Source organism: Artibeus jamaicensis, unplaced genomic scaffold (assembly GCF_021234435.1).
Source record: "Artibeus jamaicensis isolate MK-2021 breed Jamaican fruit bat unplaced genomic scaffold, CSHL_Jam_final contig_135, whole genome shotgun sequence".
Classification (NCBI taxonomy): Eukaryota; Metazoa; Chordata; class Mammalia; order Chiroptera; family Phyllostomidae; genus Artibeus; species Artibeus jamaicensis.
Window position 1 is genome coordinate 979284 of NW_026521267.1, and position 12434 is coordinate 991717.

The following is a 12434-nucleotide window of genomic DNA, read 5'->3' on the forward strand; positions in this document are numbered from 1 at the left end:
CTGTCAGAAATGAAATATACACAAAGGTAATCAACAGAGGCTCAGACAGTGACAACTTGACTGGTTTCAAAGCCCTTTCAGCAGAAACAGGCTTCTCACCCCGAGTCTCCACAATGACACCATCAACTTCTGTGGCTTGTGATTAAACTTTAGCACTGTTTGCTAGCACTGGCAAACATGCTTTTGTTCTTTAATCTTCCAGCTGTATAGGGCACTCTTATCAGTTATTTTCCAGATAGTACAATAGTCTGTACCTTAAATCCTTAGTAGAGTTTCAAAGAAAGAACACTCAAAGCACTGATGAACACAAAAAGTAATGGGATTAAAGAATTACAATAAGGGAAGGAAGACACACTCATGCACAGAGAAGACAGGTGTTTCTCAAAAGCTACTATTTTCTGGTATATGAATTCAAAGCAGCAACACTCAGAACAGTATGTTCCTAGATTCTCAGGTTCTGTGAATAAAAGAGACAGAGACAAATTCATGAGGCAGAGGAAGAAGAACAACTTCCTGTGCACCTAATTCCCCAAGCATTTGTAGATCACACCTTTAAGATCTCAAAAGGTAACCCCAGCTCTTCGACCTAGAAGAGTCTGACAGATATTGACAGTTATTTAGAAAGAATCTATAAAATTACAATTCTAAGTCATTAATACTAAAGCCCTGGGAAGATCTGAAATCTGCCTTAGGAATTATGAATTAAGTTTTGGGACAAATGACCAACAGTGACTAAAATGATCTCAAATGATCCTCACCTACATTGTTACCTGGTTAAAAAAAAAAGTGAACACATTTAACCTCTTGCTACTAAATAAACTTTACAGGATCAATATTTGCTTATATTAAGTGCATTCAAATTTACTAACACTTGATATCAAGATTAACTTAAAGTGGCAGACCACACTGGGTTTCTGCCTCTGCTGCCACCATTGTCTCAGACCCTCAGGTCTCAACCAGGCCCAGTGACTCCCCAGAATTGGAGACAAGCCAATCAGGGAGCCAACTGGATCCAGCTTCTTTCAACATTACTGCAAGTTACTTGATAACGACAGAATCCAACTAGGTGCAATTTACATTGATGCATCATGCCTTGCATGAGAAGGAAAGCAATTCCAGGGGAAAGCTGCTCTTGTGGAGAAGTTGTCTAGGTTTCCATTCCAGAAAATCCAGCACAGCCCCAAGGCACAGGACCATCAGCCCACACTAGATAGCTGCATCATCAGTATGGCTGTGGACCAGCTTAAGACTGACGAAGATCCCATCATGGGGTTACACCACATGTTCGTATTAAAGAACTTCAACAATGCTTGGGTTTGCACCAATGACATTTCAGGCTTGCCCTGCACAACTTCAGCTGACCTCCTCCCAACCAAGCACTCATGCTGTTTCCTCCTCCCTCCTCTTCCTGATAGTATCCACATTCCTCCAGATGCTCCAAATATCATACACAAATGAGCAGAGCCATGGTGGAAGTGGGCACAGTATGCTGCTGCTAGCTAGGTATTGTACATGATGTTTGGACATAAGACTAGTTACATCTGACAGGAGAAGGTTGTGTTGTGCCAGCTCATGCCTTGGAAAGACTTAAGTAATGCAAAAGGTAGTATTTTTCCCCCTAAAGATTTTATTTATTTATTTTTTAGAAAAAGGGAAAAAAGAGGGAGAAAGAGAGGGAAATAGCAGTGTGCAGTTGTCTCTTGCATGCCCCCTACTGGGGACCTGGCCCCAAACACAGGCATGTGCCCTGACTAGTAATTGAACCAGCAACCTTTTGGTTCACAGGCCAATGCTCAATCCACTGAGCTACACCAGCCATGTCTTCTTTTTTTTAATCTACTGGCAAGTTGCTCTAGTAACCCAAGGAAGTGAAGGAGAAAGCAGCTGCCTCACCACCCAGATATTGATTTGTTCAGATGTTTCAATGCCTCATGATACAATAAAACAACAAAAATTATCCTAACAGTTAAAAAAATTAAAGTAAATGGAATCATGAGCTCCTAAGACAGAGAATCTTTTTCTTTTTGTTTATCCTCACACAAGGACATGCTTATTGATTTTAGAGAGAGGGAATGGGAGGGAGAGAAACATTGATTAGAAAGTGCAACATCGATCAGCTGCCTCTCATACACGCCCTGATCTGACTAAACCCACAACCTAGGTATGTGCCCTGACCGGGAATTGAACCCACAGCCCTTCTGTTTCTGGGACGATGCTCCAACAAACTGAACCATACCAGCCAGTGCAATAATCTTTTTCTATCAAAGAAAAAGTGAGCTAAAAAATTTTTTTTCAATGCTCACCCTTAAAAAAACAAATAATTTAAGGGCACTGTTTTGCTTGATTTTGACAGGATAATCTTCTTCTACATGAACCAGATCCAGATAGAAATGTGGGGACCTCAATGCCAGTCCTAACTTCCCAAAACCAGCCAAACCACTTCAGGTGAGTTTCTTTGCCCAAAGCCCACAGGTTCCCCCCTGTGCAATGGGGTGTGGGAGAGGGAACCCTAAGTCCTGCCCAATTCTGAACATGCATGATTTTATTAAATGAATAACACAGAAAAAAAAGTAAGTCATTCTGTTTTTATAGGGATAAGAAAAATAAAAAACAAAGAGAGACAGAAGATTTCATAGCACGTCATACTGCAGACATATGGGATAGCACAACTGAAGAGTGTGTGAATTCTGCCCTGGCTGGTATGGCTCAGTGGTTGAGTGCCAGCCTGCAAACCAAAGGGTCACAGGTTTGATTCCCAGTCAGGGCACATGCAGAAGGTTGTAGGCCAGGTTTCCAGTAGGGGGTGCACAACCACACATTGGTGCTTCCCTCTCTTTCTCCCTCCCTTTCCCTCTCTAAAAAATAAATAAATATCATCTTTAAAAAAGAGTGTGTGAATTCTGCCAACAATATGAGTGGGCAGAAAATAGGTTCTTCCTTAGAATCTCCATAAATATGGCCCTGCAACACCTTGCTTTTAGCAAGATGACCTGTCAGGACTTGTGACCTCCAAAACTGTAAGATAATCAATATGTTGTTCAGGAAACTAAGTGTGTGGTCATTTGTCACAAGAGCCATAGAAAACTAATATATATTTCTCATTAAGCTAATTTTATTACCTGGAAGTGGGACGCTGCTGTAACAAATATGTAAAATGTGAACGTAGCTTTGGAATCACACTGTTGGTAGAAAAACTCTGAGGAACAGGTTAGAAAAGGTCTAGATTTCCTTAAACAGACTTTTAGTAGAAACATGGATAATGACTCTGCTAATAAGGGCTCAGAAAGAAGTGAGTAGCAGGGCAGAGAAACATATATCATCTTAGAGAATACTTAAATTGTCAGTAACAGACTATTAGCGGATATATGGACACTAGAGGTGCTGCTGGCGGTGGCTCCAAAGGATGTCAGTGTTAAGTTAGTGGAAACAAGAGAGAAACAGATTCTTGTTATATCATGGCAGAAATTATTTTCCTTAATTATTTTCCAAGCAGGACCGCATAAGAGACAATGCTGACTAGTCCTTCTTTCCTTTGACATTTCCTCTTTGCTAATGAGAATCCTAATCTGTGTCTATTTTCCTTCTAATAAAAGGAGAAACAAATTTTGTTCCTAAGTTCCTTCTCTTCCCTCATATAGGGTGCAGAACTCACCCCCAGCCAGGCAAAATGCCAAGTTTTAACCCTTTTGCTAGCTGGAAAAGGAGATGATTCAGTCCCACACATCCAGTGGGGAAAGACTAAAAGAAGTGAAGGTCTTGAAAGAGGACTATCGGCCAGGTAAGAAAAAAATCAGGATAACTCCTCCCTTGCAGCCCTTTCTCCAAACCTGAGCCACATAACCTTTTTCTAAGGTGACTGACTGATGCTGACAAGAAAAAGCACAGATCAGCTGTGAACTCTCACAACAGCAAGCTAATGTAACCTGAAACATCCTCAGCAGGAAAAGAGTGAGGGCCATGACAAGAGTAATAATAAAAACAGTCACAATAAGAACATGGCATGTGCCCTGGCCAGGTACTCAGTTGGTTAGAGTGTCATCCCAGTAAGCCATGACTCTGTGTCCAATCCCTGGTCAGGGCACATGTAAGGATCAACCAATGAATGTGTTTCAATAAATGAAACAAGTGAGTGTTTCTGTCTGTCTGTCTCTCTCTCTCTCTCTCTGTCATATAAATAAATAATTTTAAAGAAAAGAAAAAAGAACATGCCATGCAATGTGCTTTACATTGGTAACTAGGCAGAAATGTGTATCTTGGTGCTTTACAAACAAGGGAAGTGAACAGAGAAAGCATGAGTGGCTTGCCCATAGCCTACTGCCAGAACTGGAAGAATACAGCTGAGTGCCAGGTCTGATTTTAAGCCCATGGTCACCATTAGCAACGCTGCCTGCCGAGGACAAGGCAAAGGATACCCAGACCTAGAGCCCTCAAAGCTGACTCTGAGTTCTGAAACACTCTCTGCAAAAGTAAATGGTGATTTGCCAATTCTGGACATTTCATATTATGGGATCAAATGGGATCATACAATATGTGACCTTTTGTAACTGGCTTCTTTCACCTATAATGTTTCAAGGTTCACCCAAGATGCAGCATACAAAATCTATCCAGAAGGTATCCAAGTATGTAATATGAAAAAGAAACATTCATTGAAGAAAATATAAGAAACAATGTACATAGGACAATGACACCTTAGTCCCCTTCAAAGTAGGCATTGGGACCTCACACAGTTCTCCCAATTGCTATCAGCTGTGCGGTCATATTTTCCTCAATCTTACCAAGGGTCTGAAATCTCACCTTTTAAGGTGACTTTAATTTTGGGAAAAGCCAGAAGTTGTGGGGCACCAAATCTGGGCTGTAGGGGAGCTGAGTCACCTGGGCGACTTGATATTTTGCCAAAAACTCTACAAGAGATGTGATGCATGAGCAGGTACATTGTCGTGATGAGGCTGCCAGTCACCGGTTGTCCATAGCTTTGGCCTTCTGAATCATCTGGATAGTTTCTTTGGAAGAATGTTCAAACTTAATGCAAAATTTGATGCAGTTTCATCGCTCTACTCCCTCAGTCATTTTACATGTGACGGCAACATAGTACACATGCTAGCTCAAGAATCTACCACCCCCACTGATTAGTACAGTGAAGTGGTCATTGTTTACTGATGTGCATTCCAGTCCACTCTCCTTGGCTGCCAGGTTACATCAGGTTACATCAATGCCGTGCAAACCATTCTCATTATATTTATTAACAATGACTAGACTTTTTCCAGACAGACCGTGTATATCAGGACTTCAGTCCTTTTTATGGCTCAATAATATTCTATTGTAAGTATATCCCATGATTTTTTTTAAAGATTATTTATTTATTTATTTTCAGACAGAGGGGAAGGAAGGGACAAAGAGAGGGAGAAATATCAATGTGTGGTTGCTTCTCACGCTCCCTGAACTGGGGAACCTGGCCCACAACCCAGGCATGTGCCCTGACTGGGAATCAAACCAGTGACCCTCTGCTTCACAGTCGAGTGCTCAATCCACTAAGTCACACCAGCCAGGTCTATACCATGATTTTTTTATCCACTCATTTTCTGATAGACATTCTGGTGGGAGAGGGAAATGCAGAATAATTACTTAATGGATATAAGATATTTTTATGGGGTGATGAAAAAGTTTTATAACTAGAGGGCTGGTGATTGCCCAGCACTAAATAGCACTGAACTGTACACTCTAAGAAAGGTAATTTTATGTTATGTAAATTTCACCTAAATATTTTTAAAGTCAGCAGTGATTAAAATGTTCTAAACTTAAAGACTTCCACCAAGATGTAGGCATAGGTGGGAACACCTTGCATCCTCGCACAACCAAATCTAAAAACAACAAAGTTTTAACAACAATAAATGCAACCAAACCACACAGAAAATTGACAATACGGAGTCTGAAAACAACAAAATGCTCAGCTAAACTGGTAAGAGGGGCAAAGCCAGCAGTGGAGTGGGTTGGCCAAAAAGATCTCCGACCGGGGTCATGCTCAGACAGCCGAAGGCGCAGATCCCAGGTGCGGGCTAGCTAAGAGCGGACACAGGGAAGAGGCACGGCTGGCTGTCTGAAGTTGGTCGAGCATTTGCGTGCAGATAAACCAGTGAAGAGGCAAGCATTGAGACCGCACAGTGCAGGGCGGTGGGCTCGCACATCTCCGCTCAGATAAACAGGCGGGAGTGAGCGGTAGGATGGACTGGGCAAGCAGAGAGGACAGCCATTGCTCCCTCTCTGACCCCCCACCCCCACATAAAGCATCACAAACCAATGACCTGGGTGGCCCCACCCTGGTAAACAACTAAGGCTCAGCTCCTCACATGTAACAGGCACAAACAAATCAAAACATGGCTCAAGAACAACTCACAGCCCCAGAGCCAATAAATCTAAGCGATGAAGAAATAGCCAAACTTTCAGATGCACAGTTCAAAACACTGGTGATCAGGATCTTCACAGAACTGGTTGATTTTAGTCACAAATTAGAGGAACATAGGAAGGATAAACTAATTGAAATGAATGGTAATGCACAGGAAACCAATAGTAATGGAAAGGAAACTGGAACTCAAATCAAGGGAGTAGACCAGAAGGAAGGAAAAAATGACCAAACAGGAAAGAATGAAGAAACAAGAATTCAAAAAAATGAGAGGCTTATGAACCTCCAAGACATCTTTAAACGTTCCAACATTCAAATTATACCAGAAGGGGTACCAGAAGGGGAAGAGGAACAGTCACAAGTGGAAACCTTATTTAAACAAATAATAAAGGAGAACTTCCCCAATCTGTCAAAAAAAAAAATAGACTTCCAGAAAATCCAGGAAGCTAAGAGAATCCCAAAGAAGTTGGACCCAAGAAGAAACACACCAAGGCACGTCATCATTACATTAGCCAAGATTAAAATGAAGGAGAGAATCCTAGAAGCAGCAAGAGATAAAGGGACTGTCACCTACAAAGGAGTTCCCATGAGACTGTCAGCTGATTTCTCAAAAGAGACCTTACAGGCAAGAAGGGGCTGGAAAGAGGTATTCCAAGTCATGAAAACCAAAGACCTACAACCAAGATTGCTCTATCCAGCAAAGCTTTCATTTGGAATGGAAGGACAGATAAAGTGCTTCTCAGATAAGATCAAATTCAAGGAGTTCATCATCACCAAGCCCTTATTATATGAAATGCTAAAGGGACTTACCTAAGAAAAAGAAGTTAAAACACATGAACAGTGAAAGGACAACAAACTCACAGTTATTAACAACTACACCTAAAACAAAAGCAAACTAAAAGGACAGCTAGATCAGGAGTGGAAACATAGAAATGAAGATCTCAAGGAGGGTTAGCAACAGGGGAGTGGGAGAAGGAGAAGTGGGGAGAAGGTACAGAAAATAAGTAGCATAGACAGTAGATAGAAAATAGATAGGGGAGGGTAAGAATAGTAGGGGAAATACAGAATCTAAAGAACTTGAGACACATGTTCATGAACTAAAGGTGGGGGGAGTGGTGGGGGAGGGGTGTGCAGGGTGGAGGGGAAATAGAACAAATGTAATGGCATAATCAATAAAAAAAGGTACAAGACAATGAAAAAAATGTTCTAAACTTAGAATGTGGTGTGACTATACTAAACACCACTGAATTGAACAATTTAAACGGGTGAATTTTATGGTATGTAAATTATATTTCAAATGGTTTCAAAAATAAAGAAAAAAAACAAAGTCAATGACTCAACTATGCAAACTACTACTCCAGAGGCTGGGACAATCTATAACTCAAGATTTTCTTTAAGTGTCCTAAAGTCTTTCAACACAATGGAAATAACTCTAAGTAAAAATGACAGTGAAGACTCGGTTGTATGGTTCTTTTAAAAACAGAATCCCAAAGACAGAGAATGGTGAAGACATGTGGCTCTCCGAGGTGAACGCTGACCACATGAGCATTCTGGTAGGCTGAGGTAATCACCCCTCCCCACCCCAGTAGAGAAGCAGTTCCATGGGAGATGCCACATTGTGCAATCTGTCACCATAGAACTGTCATTAACAAAATGGTGACATTCTGGCCAAAATGGGACTTTACCTTGATTTTTCCTTGCCTAACATGATTCCACATAAAACAAAATCTCCTCATTTGTCTCAAACTCCTATATCCTGTAGTTAACTCTCCTTTACCACAGTGTAGCTTAAATCTTTTAAATCTAAATTTAGTAATCTGATTTAGTTTGTGACATCCTGCTTGAATATCTGGTTGTTCCTTCACACAATGGTAAATGGCTCACTTATCCCCCCCAAAAAAAAGTTATTCCAGGACCGAAAACCATAGTGCTTACAGCTAGAAAGGCAACTAGAGGTCTGGGACAATCACCTGTGTCCCACATGGCCCACCCTTGCCAGAGATCTAGCTAATGATGTCTTACAATAAAAGTATAAAAAACTGAAAAATGTAGAGGTCAGCTAGTCCCATGCTCCCAAGACTGGCTGGCCCCTGGACTGCACATACCATATGATTGGGGCAGCTTGAACAAACTACAGAAATGATCCCTGAAAGCATAGTCTTTGATTGGTGCAGCTTTAAACAAGGCCCAGAGATCCTAATTGGGTAAGTCCAGCATTGGCCTGGAAGCCTTTTTTTTTCTTTCATGCTTTCCAGTTATTTCTGATGTGCAACTGGACACCACCAACCTTATTTAACTACCTCCCCAGTGAAAGAAGTCTATCAACACCCAAGTCACTGATCATCAGCTAGCCTCTATGGGAAAGTTCTACGGTCATGTTTTAGAAATATTGCCTTAACTCCTTGAGCCGTGCTGTCTGATGGAGCTTTCTGTAATGATAGAAATACAGCAGCCACTAGCCATGTGTGACTACAGAGCACTTGATATGGGGCTAATGTATTATACAAATGACCCAAAGACCATTTGCATAATACATGTGTATCAGGCCCCTGGGTTGTTTATTTCCTCGCAGCAAGTTGTGAGAACCAATAGCTCGAAAGGCCCACCAGTGCCAAACTCCAATTTATACAAATCTAATTATTTTTAAAATTAGCCCAAACAAACTAATTTTCAGCCATTTAGTGTCTGCCTGCTTTCCATATTCTGTGAAAATTCACCTGACAGCTGTTGCCCACTGATAAAAAGGCCTTGCCCAGCCAGTGCTGCCCTTGGAGCTCTCTGACCCAGAGACTCACCTTGACCAGTGATCCCTCTCTCTGTTCCCCCTCTCTTCTGGAGTTCTCTTGCCCTCCTCCCCTCAGGACTGAGGCACCCCTGTTGTCCTTCACACGCAAACCTGTCAGTGTCACCTAATAAAGCTTGTGTGCTATGATTGCCACCTCACAGTCATATCTTTTTCCTTGATCCCTTAACCTCAAAACCTCAAACTTCCTAACACAAATGAGGAACTGAATTTTTAATTTTAGTTAATTAACATTTTTAATTAATTTAAACTTAAATAGCTGCATATAGCTAGTGGCCATGACATCAGAGAGCAGACTTAGACTACTTAATATTCCTTAATATATAATCATTTAATAATGACCTATATACGTGTGCCAGGTAGTATATAAAGCCCTGAGAGTACAGCCATAAATAAAATACAGCCTCCTGACCTCCTCTGTGTATTCTAGTATAAATAAGCAAATGCCAGACAGTAACAAGTACAATGAAGAATGATACAGTAGGATTGGGGGTAGAGTGATGGGGAGAGCTGGCCACACACAGAGGTCAAAGCAGATGACCTCAGAATAGAGAAATTCAATGAAGCCAAAAGAAATCAAATATCTGGGGCAAAGCAATGAAGGCAAAGGAAACACAGCCAGTCTCAACAAGCACTTGGCATATAAGTGAAGGTTACATGCTTTAAGACTTGATCACAGAGGCACAATGACCAATACAGGTAGTATGAGGCAGAGTGAATGTGGGGAAGCTACTAGACCTGTCAGGCCCATTGCCAGGGGCATATCCCACACAGCTCTGAAGACCAGGAAAGTGCCTGCCAGTGCACACGGTCAATGTCCAAAAGGCCAGAATATACATAGAGTATTTCCCTAACTCTGACTCAGGGACCTTGTCTGCCCAGATGACATAATGCAACATGTTCTGAGAAACACACTTTCCCCCTGCTTGCACTGATTGGTCACAGTTCTTCCCTTAGGAACACCAAACCCTTGCCCTCCTAGACAGCCCTCCCTAGATCTGATGCCTGAAGTCACAACGCCCTCAGTTCTATGGTCTCCAGGCAGTGTCCCCAGTCCTACGGGAGCTTCTCAAATGGTGGGGTTTGCAGAACATTCTCTTTTCTGGTTGTTTCAGAGTTTGCCAAAGTCTCCCATAAAATGTGATGCCCACAACTCAAGGCAAAGGTCTAGTCTAAACCATAAACTATCACTCTACAACATGGTTTTAGTTGCCCAAGCTGAAAAATAAGGGATTTCAAAGAAAAATCTGGTTTTCAGCTTCTCTGGAAAAAGGAATAGCTCTGACCCTATGAAACCCAAAGTTTCAGGACAGCCTCACAAGGGTTACCACTCTTTAGACATGCACTCACTCTGCTCTCCCCAGTCCCACACTTGCTGTAGACAGCACCACATCAACCAATATAAGAACCAATGTGACTGATGCTAAGACCACAGCCTGGAACACAAAGAGCTCTCAGTAAATGGTAGGTTCCAGGACTTGCAGCTCCCTGGAGCAATTGAATCCCTGACTGTGTGGTGCATAGTTTCTTGCAGTGGTTTCTGTACCCATGCTCTAAGCACACTTATTTTATCAGCAGGTTCATTAACTTTTTGACAGGCCCATCTCATTGTAGTTCCTGCAAACTCAATTCTGCCTTTCTTCCCTGTGTGTCCCTTTTCTCTGCATAACTGCATTATGGTAACTTAAATAAAGGATACTCCATTTATCCCTATCCATTTTCTCTGACAAAGCCCATCACAATCCCCTTCCCAATCTGTGCTTACACATTCAGGAAAGCTAACGACTTCCTTCCCAGGTGCAGTCTGGGAAATCAACTTGTTTGCCCGAATCTCCTGAACAGCTCCAGGTGATGCTCACCTCTTTAGGACATCTGCACCCTGAAATTTCCCACAGTCTCTAAAGGCAAGGGAAAAATCACAGTCATGTAATTACTGTTGGCTCAACCACAATCTACACAATCCTTTACTTTCACTAGAAGGGCGTTCTCAAACTCCTGTACACAGAGCACCACAGTCTTCAGTCATGGATTAAAGTCCTGACAAACAGACCCTGTGAGATTAAAAACCTGTGACTTTTTCGTGGGAAACCTGTAAGCCCCAAATCCATAGAGGACAAGAACTGCAGGTGTCAAGTGATCTCTGGAAACTGAAAAAGTCAAACAGCAACAAAGTTCACCTTTTTAAGTGACTGCACCTTAAATTCGTTCATTTTTTACATTCCTTTATAGTGGGGCTCCTAGACATCTTATAGATGTCTTCATTTTAGCATTGAGAATAACTAAGAAATGAAAAGAGCCATTTGAAAATACACACCAAGGCAGCAGAAGGGCTGAAAAGAAAATTTCAGATTCCTAAATCCTCGTGACTTGATGAATTTATGGCAGCCCCATCTGTTTCTCCACACTTCCTCCCTTACTCTTCAGTCTTAAAAAGGAAAAAATAAAATTGACCTAGTAGAAATTTTTAATTAATCTAAAATCCTTTAGAAAACCTATTCAAAGAGCAGCTGTTAAATTCTCAATGCATTCAGTTTTCAGTCCTAAACAGTTATTTGTGGGCATTAAACAGCTTTTCAAAGGGCCAAATGTAATTTCGACTCCTTAATAGTTAAGGAGTAGTTACATTTATACAGTCCTAAAATTATTTTGGCCTTTTGAAGGCAACCATGAGGCTGATGTGGCCCCCAGTGAAAATGAGTTTGACACCCCTGCTCTACTGCACCCAATTTATCAGTGCAATTTTCTACAATAGGTCATGTTACTAAGACACGGAGTAAAACAGTTCTACCTAATACATAGAAACAAATACAGGGAAGCCTCCAAAATTAGCAGACAAAGAAATATGGTCCAAAAGAACAGTACAAAACTCCAAAAAAAGAAGTGAACAAAATGGAGATAAGCAATCTGTCAGATGCAGAGTTGAAAACACTGGTGAGGACCTGAACAGCATAAAAAAGAAAATCAGTCAGAAACAACTGATTCACTAACTCAAATAAAGAACAATTTACGGGGAAACAACAGTAGAGTGGATGAAGCCGAAAATCAAATCAATAATTTGGAAGATAAGGAAGAAAAAAATTCCAATCAGAACAGCAAGAAAACATAATCCAAAAACACAAAGACAGGCTAAGGAGCCTCTGGAATGACTTCAAACATACCAACATTCAAATCATAGGGGTGACAGAAGGGGAAGAGAAACAGCAAGAAATGAAAACTTTCTTTTTAAATATTTTA

At 41.3% G+C, this 12434-nt stretch overlaps 1 protein-coding gene and 1 pseudogene across 3 annotated transcripts in view; one reads left to right on the plus strand and one right to left on the minus strand.

The window, feature by feature from the left end:
* The window catches only part of APMAP (adipocyte plasma membrane associated protein), a 62455-nt gene that overhangs the window by 34495 nt on the left and 15526 nt on the right, over positions 1–12434 (minus strand). The gene's annotated exons all lie outside the window — the stretch shown is intronic.
* Positions 10–1361, plus strand: LOC119065076 (nuclear transport factor 2-like; annotated as a pseudogene).